The following is a 6,162-nucleotide window of genomic DNA, read 5'->3' as shown; positions in this document are numbered from 1 at the left end:
ACTTATAAAAATATACATATTTTTTACAATAGTTTTCACATAGAGAAGAAATTGTCTTACAAATTTAAAAAAAAAAAAAAAAAAATCTTCATACACTATTTTTTATATCTATTTTAATTTTAAATCTAATTTAATTATAACCATATAATTATATTATTATTGGGAGAACTTTTTATGATAAAAAATTATAGAGGATTTTATATTCTTTCCAAAAAAAGACATAAAATCTTCTACATAGTTTCATATGGAAAAAATATAAAATCCTCTACACAATTTTATCCAAAAAAAAATTCGGAAAACATATTATCTCTCATTATATTATTATTAATATTCTAATTAAATAATATTTTTAATTAATTATATTTTATATTATATTTTATAAAATAATTTATTGTTATTATTATCCTATATTAATGATGATGATGATGGTTAACGTCCGGTGAGACCAAACAATGGTCTATCGGACCTAAAGAAACAAATTATTTATTTTGATTTAAGATTTTATTCCTATACTCAAAAAGCTTGGAGAGAAGCCTCCCGAGCTCACTATAATTTTGACATTGTAAAACGCTAGAAAGGTCAGTATTGTAACAAAGATTGTGAAACTAAGATCTAATGTGGTTATAGGCATTCTAAGAGGAAGTGGTTTTCATCCTCGATGTTCCTATTCTCACATATATGGTAGATCCTTTCTATCCATAGCGTTTTAGGCACTGCCCAACGACCTGTTTCACTATGGAACTAATGAAAATTCATTCTAATCTTTGCTATATTAATTTTCTTCTTCGAACTAGTTAAAATAGAAAAAATATATAATTTATAATTATATTATAAATTATTACTCTATAATATAATTTATATCGTATTAAAAATATATAAATATATTAAAATATTTAATATATGATTTATCCACTCGACATAATAATCGAATTCCAGACTGTGACATAGAAGAGCATGAAAGTGCTTATAAAAAGATTCCACGAATAATAATTGTGACCAAAAAAAACTCCCACTACATTTAAGGCATCAATTCAACGGCATATTGATTGCAAACGGGCTCAATTTCAAAAAAGCTGGCCTAAACTTTCCACCCAAACGGGAACCAAAGGTTCAGTTGCACATTGGGAAGGCCATACTGCTACTTTGTCGAAATTAATGACACCTGAGCATTTGAATGTGTGCATCTTTTCAAAGACTTCCCTGTAGACTGTCAATGTGTCGAATTTTAGATTTTCCAGTTGTATTAAGTTCCCAAACGATTCAGGAAGCACCCGCAGACTCCGGCACCAGGTCAGGTCAATACTTTGGAGATTCTTCAAGTTACCGAACGAATCTGGAAGCACCTGCAGACTAAAGCACCCGCACAGTTCAATAGTTCGGAGGCTCGTTAAGTCTCCAAACGAATCTGGAAGCACCTGCAGGCTACAGCACATTTGCAGGTCGATAGTTTGGAGATTCGTCAGGTTCCCAAATGAATTGGGAAGCATCTGCAGTCTTACGCACCCCAACAAGTTAATAGCTCGGAGATTCGTCAAATTGCCAAACGAATCTGGAAGCACCTGCAAACTTTCGGCCTTGCGCAGGGAAATAGCTTGTAGATTCGTCAAGTTCCCAAACGAATCTGGAAGCACCTGCAGACTAGAGCAGTTGGACAGGTCAATAGTTTGGAGATTCGTCAAGTTCCCAAACGAATCTGGAAGCACCTGCAGACTATAGCAGTCGGACAGGTCAATAGTTTGGAGATTCGTCAAGTTCCCAAACGAATCTGGAAGCACCCCCAGATGCCAGCAGCTGTGCAGGTTAACAGTTTGGAGATTCGTTAAGTTCCCAAACGATTCTGGAAGCGCCCGCAGATTACGGCTCCCTTCCAGGTCAATGGTTTTGAGATTCGTCAAGCCCCCAAACGAACCTGGAAGCATCTCTAGATCATGCCAGTTAGTCAAGGTAAGGTTTTCCAAGCTCATTAAATTTACCGAATCTGGGAGCATGCACCTCTCGATCCAGATCAGAGACCTCTGAACCATCTCCATCGCAGACCTCTGAACGTTAGGGTTTTCCAGGCTCCTTGAATTTGTAATCGAATTTGAGAGCCCCTCCAACATAGACCTGGCAGCGGTACCTGCAAGGTAAGATATGAAGTTCGTTAAGCTCCCAAAGGAATGTGGCAAGGACTCCATTTCGAAACGGGTCCTTAAGTTCGCAAAAGAATTTGGTATGCAGACCATTTTTAGATAAGAACACAAATATAGAAAAAGAAATTGTACCGAAATAGGTCCGTATTTCCAAATGTTTCAACGACTGCAGATGCCAAAGTTCATCTGGTAAACTTGGACGCTCAAAACACAGGAGCACAATTTTTTCGAGATGCTTCAAATTCCCAATGGACCTTGGAACCTTCAAATTCACATTGCGCTGTAGAAAGTTCATACTTTCAGACCGAGCCTCAATATACAATTCTCTCAATCGCTCTGGTGCCTGCAATGTTTACATTTTCGAAGTGGGTTTCCTCCCTCGTATGCTAATAATACTATATATCAAACCAATTAGAAAAAACAAAAAACATTATGTCAAGGACTTCAAATGACTACCTGCGATTCATGCAGCCACAGTGTTTCAAGCTTGGTCCCATCTATCCGTAGAACTCTTAAATTGTTGAGTGGAATCCAAGAAGGTATGCAAGAGTACGGAAATTTGTCCCAGCTGAGCCATTTTAGTGAGATAGCAACGCTGAATATGCTTTTCATGAATTCGCTTTCTGCAAAATCACCTTCAGTCCTAATCAGCTGCAACCCCCTCACATAATTTGTGAAACGACTGCCTGCGAAGTCCGCAAGGTTTCTGAACACTGGGTGAGCCCTTTCGCAGCCAGATGAGTGAATCGTGCTAATTCCGTGCACCTAAATTGTTTTCTCAGTGAAATGTTAGAATAAAGATGATTGAGATCCTTGAAAAGGTTAAGAATTCAAGACATAATGGACACAATTTTGAGAAAACACTAATTTGAATGTCAATCTAAAGCTTCAAAATACATACCAGTGATTTGTGGGACAGATGACGAAGGTCGTGGATTGGGCACGAAAGGCGAAGCGTCCATTCTGGAGGTTCAGTCTCCGCAATATGTCTGCCCAGGTCTCTCAGGTGGTCGTGCATTCTAATACAGTTTTTATCGTCTACTTCCACCAGACACCTGCTCTCCAGGTTCCGAAGACCAAGCCATCCTCCCCACTCCGTTCCATCCCAGATTCTTATAGCGCTATCTTTGTTTTCTCCTATAAAAAAGCAGACAATGTCTAAGAAAATCTGCTTCTCTATTTTATCGAGACCGTCATAGCTAATTTTGAGTGTAGCCAGTATATCTTCGGGAAGAATTTTGGAGATATTGTGCAATTGCGCTTTCCCATACTCCAAATCTTTTCCACGAAGAAGAGATCCAAGCACTTTAAGGGATAATGGCAATCCAGCGCAAGCATGCACAAACTCTTCGACCACTTGTTCAAATTCTATAGGAGGATATCGCTGGTCGAACGCATGGCAGCAGAATAGCTCTCGGGATTGTGGTCGTCTGAGTCCTTTTAGCTTGAAAATGGAAGACTCTGCAATCCCTGAGCTTGTAAGTACATCCTTATTTCGAGATGTGACTAGAATTAAGCTACCTTGCTGAAGCGCATCTTTCACCGGTAAAAGCAATGCTTCCACCTGCTGAAGATGGTCCACATCATCTAAAATTAGGAAAGCATGAGAAGATTTAAGATACCTTTGGAGTTTCTCTATACCATCATCAGTGCTGTCTATTCCGACATGCACTTGAGCCAAGCCCTTAAGAATCATTTTCTGCAAAGATTTTAAAGATTTTCTCGCTGCGTTTTCTCTGACATCAAATTGAAAGTAAGTTTGCTTGTAATTTGATCTCCGACGGTTAAAGATCTCTTTTGCTAGGGTGGTTTTGCCAACACCGCCAAGCCCGACAATTCCTATAACTCTAGTCCCTATGCTTTGCTGCTCGAGTAACATTGCCCTCTCGAATTCTTCAACTTTTTCATCCAACGCTGTTGGATATCTAGAGACATGTATTGCTCTTTTAACTTTTTCCAACGCTCCTTCCACAACCTGTTGAAGGAGCTGCTGCTCATCGCTGAAATGAAATTACTAGTCAGAAATGCTACAATATTAAACTCTATATCGATCCAGCAAGGAAGGAGGTAAAGAGTAAGAGGGAGATTGGAGTACTACTCACCCATTATACGTCTCCATATCGAAACCTTTTATTTCTGCAGCATCAGTGAGAGCCTTCCTCCATTTCTGGATGGTGCTGGGGTCGTATCGTGGTTTAGAATCCAACGTTGTCTTCTTCTCCAGCGTTTGCAGTGCTCGACCATATACTCCTTTTTCGCCCTGCGTTCCCCATCTAAGATCTGAAGGTTTGACGCCACCATAGAAGACTGGAATAATAGTTGCCCTCGACTCGAACATGAGCAAAAGCTCATCAAGACACCAATTTGACTCTGCATATCGCGGAGAGAAAATAGCGATATGTACAGAAGCTGTTCGAATGGCACTCTGGATTTGAGGAGTTATATACTCTCCTTCTTGCAATTCATCTTCGTCCAGAAATACTCGCAGTCCGTGTTTGTTAAGGCGGTCATAGAGATGTTTGGCCAGGGTTTTCTTGCAGTCCGGACCCCTGTGGTTGATAAAGATATCAAAGACATAGTTGTTGCCGCCGGAAGATCCATATGAGGTGGATGCCATGGAACACAGAGTATCTGCAATAACCTCAAGATTCTCCTCCTCGTCTGGCTGATCTCTCAAACGGCAAAGTGGCTACCCGCTGATCTCTCTTTCTCAATATGCGCAATTGAGATTTACTTCTTTTGTTCGGCAGACTAAATCGTCGCAGAGTATATAAAGAACGAAATCTGTTGATGGTCTGGTAAAGGAGACGTGTCATGATAAACCATTTCTGCCTTTTACATAATTTGTCTCAGTCCAATCCGTGTGGAATATAGGGGTGAGTCCAATCCGTGTTGAATATAGGGATGGCAAATCACGCGTTGAAAGATAAGGAATATGTGAATGCAGGGGTGAGTCAAATCCGTGTGGAATATAGGGACGGCAAATCACGCGTGAAAAGATAAGGAATTGGGGGCGTGCAACATCCAATCAAAAATATATCTCAGACATTGTAGGTGGGTCGTACCTCCTGCTCACACACTGGAAATTTTAGACAACGTCTGGAACAACAACGGTCGGCACTTATCTTTCTCAGCGACAAGTAAGTGAGTTAACGAGCATTATTTATTTTATTTATTTATGATTTTTATAAATATAATGTAAAATATTATTATTATTTTTTTATATAGTGAGAAAGTTTATCTTTTTTTTTTCGAAGGTGGCAAAACCTATCAAATTCAGGTGTCAAACCAACAGTGAGAACAGCCATCTCTGGCTGCTATCGGCAAATGTCGGTTTGGCTCATCACCGTTATCAAGGAAAACCACGCCACCACCACGCCACCTGTAATAACCCGTTGGTGGTCCGTAAGGGAGCAGGCTTTCACCCCTGCCAGATGCCTCTGGGTCTTGGGCCGTTAACCTGTTTCCTTAGGTCCGAGGAAGACGAGCTCTTAGCCAAGCAGAAGCAGTTTTACGACATACTCCAGGCGGAATAGTGAGAAAGTTTATCATAATCAAACCAGCAACTTACTTAATCATCTCAAAATATTAACAAATAACATTATTAAAAATGTGTATGCTATTAACTATAAATGAATAATACCATTAAAAAATTATATTATTATTTAAAAATAATTAATAAATATTTTAAATTCTTTAAATAATGTTATTAATTAATTTAAACTAATATTTTTATTATTAAACGTTAATTTATTTGGTAAGAATATAAAAATATAAAATAAATACAAATACAACATTTTATGTTCAAATTTCTAATCATATATTGAAGCGCAAGATAGTTCACCTAAATAACTTAGTGGTAAAAATAAAAATTGACATCATGTGAGGATAGTACAAAACCTAGGTATAGACTCATCTAAACACACACATATAATTATCAAATGCAAATATATAAAAGACTTTAAAAACTTACTTAAAAACAAATTTGTGACTAAAACTTCGACAAATTTAATATATATGGAATTAAATT

The 6,162-nt window shown here is 38.2% G+C and overlaps 1 pseudogene across 1 annotated transcript; it reads right to left on the bottom strand.

Annotated features, from left to right (window-relative positions):
* Positions 1–1,026: 1,026 nt before the first annotated feature.
* On the bottom strand, positions 1,027–4,935 carry LOC149197859 (disease resistance protein RPV1-like; annotated as a pseudogene). The gene is made up of 4 exons (XR_016254791.1): positions 4,235–4,935; positions 2,589–4,132; positions 2,265–2,475; positions 1,027–2,119 (listed from the first exon to the last, which is right to left on the bottom strand). The product of XR_016254791.1 is annotated as a disease resistance protein RPV1-like (transcript).
* Positions 4,936–6,162: the final 1,227 nt, after the last annotated feature.

Source organism: Pinus tabuliformis, chromosome 2_2 (genome assembly GCF_031772625.1).
Source record: "Pinus tabuliformis cultivar Carrire ecotype Pingquan chromosome 2_2, CPIR1, whole genome shotgun sequence".
Lineage (NCBI taxonomy): Eukaryota > Viridiplantae > Streptophyta > Pinopsida > Pinales > Pinaceae > Pinus > Pinus tabuliformis.
The sequence above is the reverse complement of the archived record's forward strand: the minus strand, read 5'-3'. Positions and strand labels throughout refer to the sequence as shown.